General features: G+C 38.3%; 1 long non-coding RNA gene across 1 annotated transcript; it reads left to right on the top strand.

The window, feature by feature from the left end:
- The first annotated feature begins 249 nt into the window (after window positions 1–249).
- On the top strand, window positions 250–14,765 carry LOC121149098. Its single transcript, XR_005882615.1, has 3 exons — window positions 250–267; window positions 2,547–2,553; window positions 14,685–14,765. It is a non-coding gene; the product is annotated as an uncharacterized LOC121149098 (long non-coding RNA).
- Window positions 14,766–18,682: the final 3,917 nt, after the last annotated feature.

Here is an 18,682-nt window from a genome sequence, read left to right as displayed (position 1 = left end):
CTTTATAGCGTTGGCTAAAGTTGTGTTCACCTACACAAATTTTAGGATATAAAAATACAGTTCTGTGCCAGATATTTAAAATCATAGTCAATTGCCATAGACTCGTCATAGATAGCAAAAAAAAACTGAGTTTAGGACCATGACTGAAGAAAGGTATGAAGTCACAAAAGCAAGATGTACCAAAGATAAAAACGAGTATCGATGGGGCCCAGCACAGTAGCGTAGTGGCCAAAGTCTTTGCCTTGCATGCGCTGGGATCCCATATGGGTGCCACTTTATGTCCTGGTGGCCCCACAGCTCCGTGTGGGGAAAGCAGTCGAGGACAGCGCAAAGTTTTGGGATCCTGCACCCACATGGGACACCCAGAAGAGATTCCAGGCTCCTGGCTTTGGATTGGCTCAGCTCAAACCTTTGCGGCCACTTGGGAAGTGAATCAGTGGATGGAGGATCTTCCTCTCTGTCTCTACGTCTCTTTGTATATCTAACATTCCAATAGATAAATAAATAGATAAATAAATAAATAAATCTTTAAAAAATAAATTAAAAGGAGGTGGTAGATTAAAGTTCATTCCTTGATACGGTGTTTTATAATGCAAGTAGCTACACACTAAGTAATCTGATAGCTGAATTAAATCAAGGGAAAATTTACACTAGGTTTACTGGCTCAGTGGCAGAATATCTTGTATGTGGAAGGTATTCCAAATTTTATTGCATTGAGTTTAACATTTTATCGTTGAAATGCAACTACGAGTAACAGACAAAAGCCTTTACTGACATTTGAATATGTACTTGAATAGATACATAGTCTAATTCACTAACCAATACATCATAAACTACATTTTAGTTTAGGAGCCTTCTTACTCTGTCAGCCCCCTCCGCTGGGAAAACTGCCAATTCCACCTCAATCAGGCTCTGTGGAGACTTAACGATCACGTGCTCTGGCTGGAAGCCAAGTTTCTTAAGCAACCAAGACATAAATAAGAAGGCACAGAAGACAGAGGGCAGAAAGAGATGGACTCTTAATGTCCAGTCTTTCTGGGCTTCACAAAGTCTTCTCTGAAGCAATCTGATATCTGTTCACAATTATAAACCAGGATCTGTGCCCTGTGAATAAAAGTGTCAAGAAATAGATTCCTGAATTAAATTCAGAGAATATCTATTTTGACCCCTCTGTGATCTCTTTATACAAAAGACTGAAAATTTAGCTAGCAACAGAGTAAAGACATTATTCTAAAACATTTTTTAAAGCAATTTTAAAAGAATACAGTGTTCTACCAATGACTCAATATAAACCCAGAAACAAATTTGTGCTAGTTGTTCAAGTAAAAGAAGTGATGTTCTCCCGTCTAGACTTCATGACCTGCATTGCTAGTTTAGGGCTGTGCCAGGCAGTGATTGCCATAAACGCTTGTGCTGACAGGTCAGTGTGAAGCAAGCGCTTCCTTAACGCACACAAACCAAACAGCATGTATGCACAGTTGCCTATATGAACTTACATGCTCTGTATTCCAACCACACAGAAGGATGTGTTATTCACTCAGGGCCCCACTTTTTTTCACATCTCGTTAACTTTTATCTGCTGTCTTCCTAGCAAAACATTTATACTCAACCCTTGCTATAAAAATTGTGTTTAGATTCCAAAATCATTTGTTCTGTGCAGAGCTCACCAGCTACTCAAACTCAGCTCTTCATTCTAATTGATACAACCTCTCTGAGCCCAGTGGGTAGATCGTCAGGATTACTGGTATTATATTTCTTATTCCTCCCTTTGAATCAAGTCCTGCTTAACTGTAAAAACCATATCCAACTATAAATATCTGAATCAGGTGTTTAACACGTTAGCAATAGTCAAATATTTAATGATAAATTTCATTCACTAAGTATCTTCACTGAGTTGCCCCAAATCAAAATTCTTCCAATAGTTAATCATTTTCCTGAATTACTAATCTCAACTAATGTTGTAATGATACACTTAGTATAAACAGAAGTTGTTACAAGCTCAGGGTCCATCACTTCTCCACGCCGGAAGGGATTCTGTCACCTCAGGCCATGATTACGGAATCTTGACTTCCTAATTTCCATCCAAACAATCATACTCTTATCCTAAATATTTCCCAGTGTTAATTTAATATTACTTTCAAGTTCTAAATTACCTTAAAGTTAGTATATTAAGAAATATATATATCTATCTATCTATATATATATATATCCTCCTACTTAAAATTCTGAGTTAGCTGTTCTCTCTCTTTTTTAAAGATTTATTTATTTTTATTGGAAATTCAGATATACAGAGAGGAGGAGAGACAGAGAAGAAGATCTTCCATCCACCGATTCACTCCCTAAGTGGTCACAACGGCCAGAGCTGAGCCAATACAGATCCAGGAGCTTCTTCTAGGTTTTCCACATGGGTGCAGGGTCCCAAGGCTTTGAGCCATCCTCTACTGTTTTCCCAGGTCACAAGCATGGAGCTGGATGGGAAGTGGGGGTAGCCAGGACACAAGTGATGCCCATATGGGATCCTGGCATGTACAAGACAAGGACTTTAGCCACTAGGTTATTCCACTAGGCCCTTAGTTGTCCTCTTTTCTGGCACTCTCATAAGCATATTAGTCCCAGCTATTCAAAGTACTAGCAGGTCCTTGAATATTAGATTTCTATCCTGCCAGTGTGTCTTTTCCCAAGCTATTCCCCTACATCTTATTCCTTCCCCTTTCCCTGTCCTCCGTTACACCTCATAATTATCTATAGAAAATTTGCCTTAGACAGTCAGAGAAGAGCATCAACTTGTTTGTTCTCTGAGTCCCACTCTTCCTCTTCTGTGCTCCCACAGTACCTTGACCATACCTTTGGTATGACTCTCACAATGATTATGTGATATGTGTGTGTGTCTGCCTCTCCAAACAGTTTGTGAGCTCTTGGACAGAGCAAGGACAGGACTGATCTTGTGAAGTGAACTGAAAGAATGACATTGTAAAAAAAAAAATTAGAAACTGTAAGGCAGAGGGAAAGTAGGAAGAAGGATAGAATCGAGAAGAAATCTGGGTGAAATGCATGAAATTCATTTACTATATATATAAACCATATGCACACACACAACACACTATATATAGATACACATATATACATACACAGTGTATGTATTTATATATGTGTATGCATATATAAATAAAATTTACACCATGCATATACAATAAAAAAGTGAAAAATCCATTTTGCTTGACACACAATAGACTCAAAATCTTTTTTGGATATTGAATGTATATATTAACAAGCAAATATATGGACAAATAAATGTGCCCATGAATGAATATACAATAACCCTCCCCCCCAAATAGCTGAACTGGTTCTTAAGTGAGTCAGAGGGGGGAAGCAGTGCTGGAAGCCAAGAATCACAGACATTCATGTCACAGCCAAAGATAAAGAAATATCCACTTTGACCAGAGGAGGATATTGATGATGGAGACCAATGAAAGGGAAAAAATGCAGAGCTTGTAAATTTATGTTCAGAAGATCCATCTAAGGAGAAGGTGTTAATGGTTACTACTGGTCACCTGCATAGGAATCCCATTCCAGTATCACCCCCACTGTGTAATCTTGGGAAAGATGCTTACCCCTCAACCATTTTAGTTTGTAACTTTATGACATTGGGACAGAAACAGTGTCTCCTAGTGGCACAGCAGGAGGAGGTAAATCAGTTAACATATGTAAAGTTCTTAGAACAATGCCTAGAACTTAGCAAAGCCCTCAAAACATCAGTCACAATTCCAGGAAAGGTGACAAAGGGAAGTGAGAAGTCATCTCATCAGGTACCACTTCAGTCAAATATCTGTCAACACATGGGACCAACCTAGGCACCCTGCTAGGTCACAGGATGTAGTGAGGAGGATAGAAACGGTAAAGAGGCAGCTGGAAGGGCAAAGGAAGACACTTTCCATCTTCATGCTTCAGTGACAGCTTCTCACTACTGAATATTCATCTTTCCATCACTGGGTTCCGTGTGTGTGTGTGCACATTCTGGTGTTTATAGAAGTAATCTCTTGCATAAAAGTGAACATTACCAGTGGTAACTGAAACAAGGCATTATAATTGCCTTTATTAACCCACATTTCTACTTTATTTGAAATTAAATTTTTTGAAAATATATAGGTCACTTCAGAGCAAAAGCAGTAGGTGTAGAAGGTAATTCAGGCAGGTAAGAGGCCAGGTACCACAACAGCATCAAATGATTCTCAATTACTTTAACTTAAAAGCTCTTATTAATGCTTTAGTTGTCATAACTTTAATTATACAGTCAAAAATTATTTTCAGTAACGGAATTGAAGTAAGTTATAAGATTTGGTAAGAAAATGTTGAGAGAGGTCAAAACACTAGATTGTAGTTGCAAAGTCTTAGTGATAATATTTAATTATGGCTTACAACGTGCTAAGTACTGTGTATACAATTATCTAAAATCTACTTCATTTTCTCAGTGTAAGAGTTATATGGAATAAATATCACCATTTTTCAGATACAGAAACAGAAGTGTTGACTATTGTGAAATTTGTTTCAGGCCAGCAATTGACAACACAGCCTTAACTCAAAGTTAGACACAATGGTAGGTTAAACAGCTGAGGAACTTTAAGTAGTTGGCAGTTCATTGCTATACCATTATCATAATTAAAGCATTTTCAGATCAATGAACAGTTTTATGTTTCTTATCAAATGTAGTCAAATAGGCTAACTGGGTATATAGGAGTTAATTTTGAAGAGAAGGAAGTCACAGCAAAGAGGCCCTTCAGGGCCTGACTCAGCTAACTCTGCTCCCCAACCCAGCCCTCATTTGCCTTGACTCTCTCACATGTACTCTTGACCTTGACATAGGAATGTCATACTTACCACCTGAGTTTGAGACCTACTTTTTTTTCTGCTTGATACTAGAGTAATATAATAAGAACACAGTTTTTAAAAAAGATTTGCTTGTTTTTATTGGAAAGGCAGATATATGGAGAGGAGAGACAGAGAGGAAGATCTTCCGTCCAATGGTTCACTCCCCAAGTGACTGCAATGACTGGAGCTGAGCCAATCTGAAACCAGGAGCCAGGAGCTCTTAGGGGTCTCCCACATGGGTGCAGGGTCCCAAGCCTTGGGTGGTCTTCAGCTGCTTTCCCAGGCCACAAGCATGGAGGTGGATGGGAAGCAGGGCCACCAGGACATGAAGTGGCACCCATATGGAATCCCATCACATGCAAGGCCAGGACTTTAATCACTACGCTATTGTGCTGGGCCAAGAACACTCTTAACTGATCTTTCATTTGCATTTAGTCTGTTACATATCCTAGAATTGATTTAACTGATCTCACACAAGAATGTCAAACACTGTTTATGACCTTAACAGCACCCCATCAGTAAATACCTTCTACTATACAGTATGAAACTCTTCCATAAACACGGTGACATATAAATATGGCCACCAAATCTCTGCCCAACAGTAAATATTCAGTGATCTGGAAAGCAAATTCCCAATATTGTTGGTAGACAGAGTCATGGCAGCAAAGCAGCAAGCCTAACGGAGTGCAGAGAAGATGCATTTGAGCAAGAAAGACCCAAGGGAAAGCAGTATTGGCTAGCATGTTGTCCAGGGAAATTTACTAGTGTCCTTAAATAACAGCAAAGGATAAAACCAGGATATCTGGTGATAAAAAGGAAAGAAAATCATACTAACAGTCAGGGAACAGGTAGAAACAGTTCAGAAAAGGTAAGTGATGAGCAAACAGGATTCTATTCAATTTCAAGCTTTTATTAAAAAACAAAACAAAACATGTTGGGGCCCAGCGGTGTGGCTTAGCGGCTAAAGTCCTCACCTTGAAAGCACCGGGATCCCATATGGGTGCCGGTTCTAATCCCAGCAGCTCCTCTTCCCAACCAGCTCCCTGCTTGTGGCCTGGGAAAGCAGTCAACGACAGCCCAAAGCTTTGGGACCCTGCACCCACGTGGGACACCTGGAAAAGGTTCCTGGTTCCTGGCTTCAGATCGGCGCAGAACTGGCCGTTGCGGTCACTTGGGGAGTGAATCATTGGACGGAAGATCTTCCTCTCTGTCTCTCCTCCTCCTCTCTGTATATCTGACTTTGTAATGAAAATAAATCTTTAAAAAAAAAAGCATGTTACGGAATTTTCTCATTGGGCCAAAGCAGATATTACATATTTTGTAGATATTTTTTTCCATATGAATGAATAAATGCATTACAGACTTTGTTCCTCTATGTGCATCACAGGTGAGGCCACCATCTATGGTACTAGCATTGCATATGAACACCAGTCAGGTCTAGATCTGATTCAGCTCCCTTACAACACTAAGCAGAGAACTAAACCCAGTGTCTGTGCTCCTTCCTTCCAGGTGTGAGACAAAGTGGAGTTCTAGGCTCCTGGATTTGTCTTGGCCCAGCCCTGGCCAGTGTGGTCATTTGGACAGTGAACCAGCAGATTGAAGACCTCTCTTCTTTCTCTTCCTCTTCCTGTTTCCCCTCACTCCTTCTTTCACTCTCTCTCTCCATTTCTCTCTCCTCTTTTCATGCAGTTCTGCTTTTCAAGTAAGTCGTTTTTAAAAGGACTGCATGGGGTACAGGTCACTGAGCCACTGGTCCAGTGGGTGCCAGATCTTAAGCCCACATGTGAGGTAGGTGCTGGATGCGTGAGCCCCAGGGATGGGGGCCTGGCAGGGATCAGGACATCTGCCCAGGGACCCTGGACTCACCTGTGCAATGGGTGCTAGGTCCATGAGCCCCAGGGACAGTTGGCCTTTCAGGCCTGGGTCACCTGCCCTGGGTCCTTGGTCCTGCCTGCACAGTTGATGCCAAATATATGAGCCCCTGGTTTGGGGTTTGGCGGGGCCTGGGTTGCCTGGCCCAGATCCATGGGCCCACCTGTGAGAACTGGTCTTCAGTGTAAAGGATGGAGTGGTGGACAGCAGGCCTTGGTGGACATGGAGGATATAGTAGCCCATTGAGGCCTGCAGAGGACATCTACTACAATAGCAGAGAATGGAAATCAGAACATATTGGACAACTACCCCAACCAAACAATGACAGCAAACATCTCCACAAATAGAGACTCCAAGGTCAACTGTGTCAACCAATGGACATTGGAAGGGTTTCCTCATCCATAGATTGGATTTCAGAATTATCGCATCCACCTGGGCAGAACCCTCGAAGTGTCCACCACATCAGGACCATGGGTTCACATCCGGTGGTTCTTCTTTTCCCCATCCCTTTGTACTGGGGTGATTTGGGAGGCTGAGTAAGACTTCTCCCTTTATCTCCCTCCTCCCCCCAGAAATGGGAAGAAGAAATAAAGTTTAGAAACAAGGATCGCATCAACTTTTCCCCAACCCTGAATCCTTCCCACCCTATGAAACATCTAAAATTGGAAAATATAATACCACAGCAACACAATAAGTAATGCTTTCAAGAGCTATTACATCTAAACAATAACAGACCAAAACCTATTGAAACATTTCAAAGGAGAATATCAAATAAGAAAGTCATTAAAAATTGTATAGTAAGCTAATAAATGGTTTATTAAAGATGTTTTCCCCAAGAATGAAAGCCTGAGATAGTTTGTGAGTTTCTTTTTTAATACAAGAGAATACATTCTTTATTTCCTCCTACTGCTGACACTTAAAAAACAAAAAGTGACATTCAGTATGATCACCCCTTTAGCACTTTAGGATTTACAAAATACTTAATTCCTCACGTAGTTTCCACAATATTATCGAGTTTATATCTAAGAGTTAAGTTTCAGAGATGTTAGAATAATTGCCTAAGTCTTCTAAATGCAGTGTTTCATTATAATAATGTATGTCCCTTACTTTTAGACATTGAACAGTGAAATAGCTAACTGATCTACTAAAGAACTACCATACATCATTTTAAGCCATTCCATGAGTAACTTTTCATCTAAATTTCCTTACATATAACTTTTTTCTCATTCTCTTGTGGCAGATAATTATATCCTGTATCACAGGACACTTCATGATACCAAGGACCCAAGTTGATTCCTTGTTTCCTTAGTCTTGTTTCTTGTCTTCAATGTCCTCCACAAAATCTTCCCCCAATCATTCAAAGATCAGAACAAGATTCATCTTCCCCTTGGGTTTCTTTAACGTACTCCATCACCTTGTAAGTACACTCCTTAGGGCTTGGAATTATGATATATGGCACTTCATCATTCTCCTAACCTGTCTGCCAATAGTTCTGGCACATTTTCTTTCTTTTTTTTTGGGGGGGGTTCGTATGTACAAGACAGTGACACCAGTGCTTTGTACAACTGACTGCATTAACATTTGATAGTGTTATTAATATTCATTTTATAGATGGTGAAACTAAGCTTAAAAATAATGCAGCTGTAATCACCGCCCCACTGTTTAACAGGTTTCAGAACCCTTTTCATTTACAATACACTCTACCTTGCAGAACCAACCTGAGGGAAATAGGGAATAACCTTTTTAGATATGTGAAGAACCTGTAGTGGTTTCTACCATTTGATCTTAATTCATTTTGTCTATTGCTTCTGTCCTGGTTGAAATTTAAATCTCACCAAGGGGTGCCATATTTGAAAATTTGTCAGAAATCTTGCATGTTGGTATAGGTTAATGGGGAACTCCCTTCAAGACTAAAAACAGAAGCAGAAAGAACTTGTCAGTGTCTGAGAATCGGAAAAGTCCATCATCACAGGAGGTGGGCAAGGCGATAGTCCAGGAGTGACGGACTGAAAAGCTCTGAAGAGGCTTTGCCTGTGTACTGCCTTGATAGCCCTGCTCCCACGGTAACTGTCCATTCCTTGGGGAAACCTGTCTCAGTTTTCTCCTTGCAACCTCTGCTCGTTCACATGCATCCAAGTGAACAGTTTAGCGAAACACCATTTCAGAGCCAAATTATTTATACCACTTGCCTTTATCTTCAGAAACCAAAATTTTTAGACTGGAATTTCATTAAATGTATCTGCTATATTGCTGGCAAATTGGTCTACGGATTAGATGTCCACATCATTTAAATAATGAAGTCTAAGGAACTCTGCATCTAAAATGTCTCAAGAAAAATTTGCTCAAAAAGCACTTCCCATAGACAATTAGGGGCCTCTAGCTCCTTTTGCTAAATTTTACTACTTTAAATCTGCTCATAAATTCACTGTAATATCAAGAGCACATCCTTCAAATGAGCACAGTTTGATAATTCATGTCAATTTTGGACACATTTCTAACTGGATTTCAAAGACCTTGTTAAAGAATAAAAAGAAGACTCATAAATTCCGTGAGATTTAAAACTACTTACTGGATAATCTAGAATTACCTTCAAATATATTTGACTAAGCTTAGCTATACATGGATACTATAAAATTCCTACCTACGATCCATGTGACTTATTTTTTCCATGTTTACTGATTTTTTTTCACATTTAACACTTCATTAATTAAGTGATAGCATTCACAAAAATATCCATATATAAGAGGACCTAAAATATTAATGGAAAAATATTATTAAAACTGCTTGGGCACTACAACAACTTCAAATCCATTTATAATTTTTTTCATAGTATATACTTCTATAAATTTTATGAAGAGACCATCTTATGTTAATAAATGTCAATTTTTTTGATATCAAAATGAGCTTATCTTTTAATCCCATGAAGGATTTGAGGTCACTCCATGTAGTCTGTTGCTTGATTCTAAGAATGGTGAAAATGCTTAGCTAATGGGCGAAAGTTCATTATCTCTAGAAGATAAAAATTGGAGAAACTAATTATCTTGCTTACGTAAAAAGCAAAAATCCAGTAAACCCAGTTTGTGGAAACAGACTTCTATTATATCAAAGCATTGCTCCTTAACTTCCGTTTTAGGATTACTGTCTAAAGCAATCTGGCTTTCTTTGAAGTAGGAAGTTTTCTCAATTTTCTGTCAAAGTATTTTGTACTTAGTATATGCAAAAATTATACAACCACACTCTTTTCATGTGCACAGAGCCCACTAACAAAGAAAAACTTTATACTTGACCTTGAAACAGCCCTCAATAATTTTTGAAAGATTGACAAGTCAGAATAGTTTCTGAAGAGAACAAAATAAAATGTATTAATAATAGGATATCTGGAAATATTGCTGTCCCCAATATGTTGACATTAAACAACCATCTTCCAAATAACCTGTGGCACCAAAGTGGTGGAGGGGTGGAAGTGGAAACAAATACTTTGGGCTGAAAGATAGTTTTACATCACAATCTATGGGAACCAGTTACAATAGTGCTTAAAAGGCTATTTACAGTAGTAAATCTAAAAATCTATCATTTAATTTGGAGTTGAGGAAAAAAATAAGAATTCAGTTTTTTTTTTTTAAAAAGTACAATTTCTTCAACAAAATGGGTTAGAAAAATGGGATTCCTGTATGCAAAAATGTGAAGCAAACCTCTACCTTATATATTAGGCAAAAATCAACTCCCGATGGATCAAAGATCTAAATCTATGACCAGATACACGAAATCACTAGAGGAAAATATTGAGGAAATTCAGCAAGACTTTGGGATAGTCAAACACTTTTTTTGGAGAGCTCAGAAACACAGGTGATGAAAGCAAAACCAGAAAAACGGGATTGCATCAAGCACCTGCAGAGCAAAATAGTCAACACAATGTATCAATACAATGGGATAAAATACATGCAAGCTATGCCTTTGTCAGAGGATTAATAACTGAAATCTAAACAGAGTTCAAGAAACTACACAGCAAATGATTCAGTTATGAAATGGGCAGAGTTACAGAGGAAGCAGGAAAGAGAGAGAGACTCCATCCACTGGTTATTTCCCCATATGGCCAAACTGCCAAGGTTGAGCTATACAGAAACCAGAGGCCTGGAGCTTCCTCTGAGTGTCCTAGGAACATTTTCTAACTTGATGTATTTGGTTACAAAATCATGATCCTCAACCTTAACAAAAATATCTCAGGAGAAGAAAAAAGTAGATTAGTGTATTGCAAGAACTCAGATGAAAATTTCTGAGCAAAATATTGGCAAATAGAAATCTAGGAATGGGCAAAAACTTAATAATCATTAAGTGTGACTTACTCTACAAATATAAGACTGATTTAATCTTTGAGAATTATTGATGCAGTTGGGTATAAGAAAAAGTATAAGAAAGGAAATTAACATATAATCTCACCTCCTTACAAGCAAAAAATACAGCTAATGAAGTAACTCAACATTACTTCATATCATTAAGATTGTATTAGCAAAATAATAGAAAACACTATCAATTTGATAAACTAAAAATTCTGTAATCAAAATCATGGCCAACAATTGAGACTGCAATCAATGGTACAGTATATAAAACTTTTCCTTTGTTGGCAATCACTTGCATTCAACACTGAATTGGAGAACTTTGATAATACATTAAGGTAAGATAATTAAATAAAATGAGCAAGTATTATACAATAAAAAGTTACACTATAATTTTGCAGAGTTGATGTGATTATTTCTGGGAAAGTCTTAAGAAATCTTCAAAACAACTATCAAAACAAAAAGCAAATTTATCAGATTCATAGAGCTATACTTACTATATGTAATCAATTATGTTTCTCATTATTGGCAGCAAAAGAAGCTTAAATTCAATTATAACATCAAAATCATAAAATCATTAAGAGAAAATGTGCCAAAATATGTGGAATTGATCGACACTGAAAATTTCAAATAATAGCTGAAAAACAAACTAAAAAATTAAGGAAGAACTAGTTTAAGTACATAAGTTTAAAAGGTCAGCATCAGTATTACATCAGTTCTCCCTAAAATTACCTATAGGTTAAATAACACCTATTTCAATCCCAGCATATTACCTTTTGATGATTTGGAAAGTAATTAGCAAAACACGTACGGAAACCTAACACGTCTGGGAAAGAAAGCATATTCTGCAAATGTAACAGAACTGGAGTATTCACACTATTTGATCTCAAAATATACTAATAACTATAGAAATTATTATTGATGTTAAGTAGAAACAAAAAGCTTTTTGAGATAAAATATAAAGTTCAGAAATAGACACCAATTTACATGATCACTCTAGTATTTTTAAGGGCACAAAAGAAATTTCTTGAGGATAGAGTAATATTTTCAACAAATTATTATTCAACAAATGATGAGCATAGGGGAGAAGAAAGCATATACTGCACACAAAATTCTTTCGTGCTGAAGAAAAAAGAAAATCTTAAAGCTTCTATAGAAAATAAAAGAATATTCTAACTTGGGGCTCAGTAAAATTTCCTTAGAGCTGATCCAAATTAAATGTTTATCCTCCTTCAGAATCGTTAAGAGAATAGAGAGACAAAGCTGTGATTCTGTTCAGAACTCACACATCTGACGTATATCACACAAACATATGCCAGCGCACACAATAACCAGAAAGCTGAACAAGAATGTAACTAAGAAGAAGAACAGGTATTTCATCAAAGAAAACATTCAAATAATCAGCAATCATACAGAAATGCATAGGACAGTATAAATTGTAAGGAACACGCAAGTAAAAATTGAGTGAGTTAACTATTACAAATAGATGAATTGCTAAAATTCCCAAAATATGGCTATCTTATCCACTGGGGAGAAAACAAAGCCCCTAAAACTTTCAGATATTTCAAGACGGTCAAAAATAATAAACCCACTTTACAAATGCTGAGTTCCTTATGGAGTTAAAATTACTATTATCCTATGATTCAGAAAGTATAGTCCTCCAAGTATTTACTTAAGAGAAATGGAAACATGTTTTATTATATTTGTAGAAGATTGTTTATGGTAGCTTTCTTTAGAGTTGTCATTAAAAAAAAGCATTATAATTTTCCATCTGAAGGAATAGGGGCAAAATAAATTATGGCATGTTTAAATCAGAAAGGTCTTGTCAATAACAACAAACTACATAATTACATAATAAACAACCATATATAATCAACCTGATTTCTTTTGTTCAGCATAAGTATGAGATTCACACGTAATAATACTTTCATTTCAAGGGAAGACTGATTTTAATAGTATGAATCCAAACATTTGTGCTTATGAAATATGAAGGGCTGCAGGGCTGCAGGGCTGCAGGGCTTCATTCTGAGACACCAACTCCCCAATTAACTTTTAAGTTCAGTCTTTGCCTGAGGGTAAATGCTTAGCTCTGTGGTCTGTGTAGGGAAAAGGGAACTATGTGAGCAGGAGGTCAACATTTCCATACACACATGTGCATTGGTTTTGGCTTTTCAACTCACCTCTCTCCCGCCTAGCATTCTTACAGAAAGATTTCCAAGCTCCATACAGTTTAGCTTCTCTGAGTATTTTCTAGACAATGTCTTCCTTTTTTCTACTTTACAATTATCACTCTCCCATCTGAATTTTTTGGAGGCTGGGGGTGTTTCTTGTCTTTTGATGTGTTTGTTTGTCTCCCAGAAATTTGTTGAATTCTCTTTCCTACTCAGGGACTGCAACTCATTCCACGCCTTTGCATTCCCTTCTTCAAAACAAATTAGTGATGGGGAATTTGGAGGACTCTATTAGGTATTACTGCAAGCAATACGAGTACAACCAATCAGAGAAAATAGTCGAATCTTTTTTATGAGACAAAAATCAATAATGGCACCTACCTAATTGTGTTTATGTGAGAATTAATATAAGTAAGGTATGTACAGCCTTGGAATTGTGAATACTACAAAGTAAATATGTAAATGATAGACATTGTTAAGTGTTGTTATTAATAATTGCTAATATTATTGGGGGAAATGGCCATAAATACATTTAGTCACTCTATCCTTTTGAACAGGAATCCAAAAAGTACTGATATGCTGAAAGAAAATATGCTTTTACCAAGGGTCAAGGAGAATCTTTAGTCTATTACAGGTCATTAAATATCAGAGTTACTAGAGAGAACTTATTTAAATTATAAAAGAAATTTGGAGGACTGACTTGAAGGGACACAGAAAAACTTGAGGAGTGACAGGAATATTCTAAACCCTAAACAAAATGGAAGGCTTCACTTAAAAAAGAAAATCTTCACATCATACGACTCAAATCACACATGATTCTGGAAATAGCAAAACTATGGATTCGGCAAAGAACAGTGATTTTGTGGGGTTGAGTGGAAGGAGTTCAATAGGTGGTTCCACAAGGATATCCAGGACAGTAACAACACAGAATGGAGAACACCAACTGTGAACCCTAATGTAAACTATGATGATAATGATATTACAATGAAGTTGCACTGATTTTATCAAAGAGGTTACTCTGGTTGGATGGTACCCATAATGTGAGATGCTACTCATGGGATGTGGCAAGAGACACATGAACTATCTGTGCAGTCAATGCAGTGGCATAACACATTGATACTCCGTCTGCACCCACAAGATCCCTTATGGGCACTGTACTTCCTGTCCAGCTCCTTGCTTGTGGCCTGGGAAAGCAATGGGGGATGTTCAGGTCCTCAAGCCCCTGTACCCACATGAGACACCAGGAAAAGGCTGGTGGCTCCTAGTCAGATGACCTCAGCTCTGGGCAGTGCAGCCATTTGGTGAGTGAATCAGGGAATGGACAATCTCTCTCTGGTTTCTCCTTCCTCTCTGTAACTTTGCCTTCCCAATAAAAATAACAAATATTGTGGGCCCGGTGTGGTAGCCTAGCAGCTAAAGCCCTTGCCTTGCATATGCTGAGATCTAATTCTAGCAGCCTGACTTTCAATCCAGCTGCCTGCTTGTGGCCTGGGAAAGCAGTCAAGGACAGCCCAAAACCTTGGGACCCGCACCCACATTGGAAATCCAGAAGCAGCTCCTAGCTCCTTGCTTCAGATTGGCTCAGCAATGGATGTTGTGTCTACTTGGGGTGTGAATCATTGGATGGAAGATCTTCCTCTGTGTCTCTGCTCCTCTCTGTATATCTGACTTTCCCATAAAAATAAATAAATCTTTTTTAAAATAATAGTATTTTTCTAAAAAGAGGAAGAAAATGTCTTCTTTTTCTTGCCCCATTTAGTGACACTGCAGACTATGCAGCCATAGAGCACTGGAAAGACATAAGAGCCTAAACAGTGATTGAGGAAACAAGATACTCTGGACATTTATCCTCATTATCAAAGCCAGGCTCTACGTCTAGAGGCTTCTTAAGAATCTGACTGATACAGAAAAGTCTCCTTTCTAGCTAAAAAGAGTCTGAAGTTGTCCTGGGGCCCAAAGTCATCCACTGAGAAAAACACAGTAAGTAATACATTATTTCAGGAAGCAAAGTGGCTACATACATATAACACACAGGAGGTATATCTTGGCTCTCTCCTTCCAACAGTCACAACCCCTGAACTCAGTTGAATCATCTGTTGCCATCTCTAAAACAACACCCCAGAAATTTCCACTTCTCCTACCCATATCTTCAGTCTTTCACTATTGGCCCATCCAACCTAAGCAACAATTAGGCACACATTTTTTTCTTCCATAAATAATAATTTACAAAATGAAAAATGGCATCGGGTCTCACTCAGTAGTGTCTCCCCATCAGTCTACTATACCTCCCAAATGACTTTGCTGGGGTATGTTGGGATCTGTTATCTCACTTCCCCATTAATTCAATTATCTCCCATACCCTGCCCTCTGATTCTAACCCCAGAACTTTACTAAGATTTTCCTGTAGTTGGACATTAAACAATATTTGTATACACTCTGAATCTCCCTGCATTCTAAGTGCTACAACTGAAACCATAAAGTGCTTGGCAATGATACTATAACCTTCTAGAACCTTTCTCTGACCACAGCTATTTCTATTGGGCTGGTCACATGATCACAACCTGGGTCAGTAGGTAAAGCACCTTAGTGTTTATCTGTCCCCCTACCTCCCTCCTAGGAATCTGGAATAGAGCTGTGGAGACTTTCACATTTGTTCCAGCATTTCAACAAGAAAAACGACACCAAGTTTGGACCTAGGCACTCAAGTTTGAAAACTGAGCAAGAAATAAGAAATAGAAAAAGTGGTAGAAGGGGGAGAAGAGTAAAAATGAGAGACCAACATGATACACTTAAGTGGCAGAACGATGAACTTGCTGAAGGGTTACACACTGTTGTAAACATGGGAGAAAAGTGCCGTGACGGGGTATGAGGAGGACGAAGGAGGAATCCCTGAGCCTATGAAACCATATCATGAAAAATAAAAATTAAAAAGTAATGATAATAAAAAAGAAATGAGAGACCAGGTGTCCACAGAGAAAACCTGGCTTTGTTTCTGATTATGTTCTAGACTGAGGTGTGGGAAAAGTCTCATTTCCTCCTCCAGCCTTTTCCCTCTTTTCTGCTGAATGCCAAAGTAACGCATCTAGCATCAGTCCAGTCCTTTGACCAGCTGGGCCTCCCTGACCCTTGACACTTTAAGTGCATGAGCTCTAATAGTCTAAATGTCTTTCAAAGCACTTATGAACAAATCCGGCGTTCTTCCAGCTGAAATTCACATCCACCTTTGATTCTTTCATCCTTTCCAACCAATTTCTAAATTTTCTGTTCTTCTCATTTACATGTCACCTTTGCATTCACACAGGTACCACTTCAGTTCATGCTCTCATCTGTGTTTGAGAATACTATCTTTTTTTTTTCTTAAGATTTATTTTTACTATTTTTTTATTGGAAAGGCAGATATACAGAAAGGAGAGGCAGAGAGGAAGATCTTCCGTCCAATGATTCACTCCCCAAGTGAGCGCAACGGCCGATGCTATGCCGATCCGAAGCCAGGAGCCTCTTCTGGGTCTCCTACGCGGGTGCAGGGTCCCAAAGCTTTTCCAGGTCTCCCACGTGGGTGCAGGGTCCCAAAGCTTTGGGCCATCCTCGACTGCTTTCCCAGGCCACAGGCAGGGAGCTGGAAGGGAAGAGGGGCCGCTGGGATAGAACCGGCACCCACATGGGATCCCGGGTGTGCAAGGTGAGGACCTTAACCACTGTGCCACCGCACCGGGCCCCGAGAATACTATCTTCTTTTAGCAAGTAAAGATTCACAAAAAAAGGAAGCATCTCTGAAAGTTCTAAAACATCCCAAACATTATCTTACACACGTTAAAAAGATAAATGTGCTTAATCCTCACCACATTTTCACACTAGACATTTGCTAAAGCTGTTTGTTGCTCTCTCACCTCACTCACTGTGTGTAAGTATAGATGTGTCCTGGTTCCGTAGTAAAAGTGAGAAGTTTAAATTTTAATGACTGTTGCACAGCACGGCGACCAATGAGAACTCAGATACTTGCATAAATAGTTTCTTCCCTCCCTTGCCGTCTGCAGTATTAGAGCCAACGCAGTACTCCTCACACAACGGAACTTCATTTGCTTCTAATCCTCGGATGAAAGCCAATTATTTGTGCTTGAGAGCACTCAAACAAAATGGGTGTGGCACATACAATTAAAATTTAAACTAGTGTCACTAAAAAGAGCTGTAATTTCATCCTTTTCCGGTATTGCAGAGGCTTTTAGTGTAAATCTATAAGGAAATTTCTAGATTTTTGTGAAAAAAAAAAAAAGAAGAAATGTTCAGCAGTGACAGAGCAGATTTCACTTCCTGAAATAAGTGACTGACTAAAGAATTCAGATATCTGGTTCAGTTCTTTAACATTTTCTGATATTTTATTAAGAAATGTTAAATTAGACATGTAAAGTTTCTTCAGTTAAAAACTAAAACATGTTTAGTATCAACCAGCTTTTACCTCAAAGGAGAACTAGTAATAAACCATCACAACAAATGAAGTTGATAGGCAAATTTATGGCAAGTCTAGGTGCTGGTATAATTCAAATAGGGAACTAAAAGGAAATTTAAAAGGCAACATGGAAATTTCAGCTCTATGATAAACAGCAGTGTAAAAATACACAATGTCAATCCACCCAAAATAACTTCTCCCAAGGGATGAAAAATTTTCCTTCTCATATAACCACATTACCATTAAATTCAAATTGTACCTGTGCGTTTCTGGTACACTGCTTCAGCCTATATCATTTTCTTAGCCCTTATGTATAGATAGAAAGCAAAACCTCAGAAGAATGCTGTGAGGAATTAGAGAAACTCCCTTTGTAATAATCTTACACTTTTAGAAAATTAGGTAGACTATTTTGTAAACAAAATTCTGTGTCTTTGGAAGAATAGAAATGAATATCACTGAAAGAGAACACTTTCTGGAAAGCCTTGATGGTATTCTCATTCCAACCTTCCTCCTTCCATCCAAGATTACCCTCAGAATTAGTGCAAAGAAATGATGCAGCACAGGTGTGTGAATCAGGCAGCTATCCCCTTCAGAAATAAAATCACCCATTTACCTGGCTTCCAAGAGGGTTATGTTGGTTGTCAGAGCAAATACCTGAGTCATTCTCTAAGAATGGTTTATGGTCAAGCAATCATTTTTCCTGACCCTGGAGTAGTCTATATCCTAAGACCAATGGTGTGCAGGATTAAACCTCTGTCCCTTTAGCTAACATACAGGGACCTTCCCTGCATCATGGATTTCTGTAGGATTGGTTAAGAACTCTCTTAAAAATTCACTGTAGTTCATCCTGTCCTTCCACCCAGTCTACAAGAAGCTACGTATACACATCTCTGCTTAGTTCCCTAGAAAACTTAATATAATAAAGTTGTCATTGAGGAAACACTGAGAAATAATCTAAAGCGGATATTTTAGGTGTGTCCTCTGATGAAAGGCCA

This window comes from Ochotona curzoniae, unplaced genomic scaffold (genome assembly GCF_017591425.1).
Source record: "Ochotona curzoniae isolate NIBS_2020 unplaced genomic scaffold, NIBS_Ocur_1.0 scaffold_4701, whole genome shotgun sequence".
Classification (NCBI taxonomy): domain Eukaryota; kingdom Metazoa; phylum Chordata; class Mammalia; order Lagomorpha; family Ochotonidae; genus Ochotona; species Ochotona curzoniae.
This window is presented reverse-complemented; position numbering and strand designations above follow the sequence as displayed.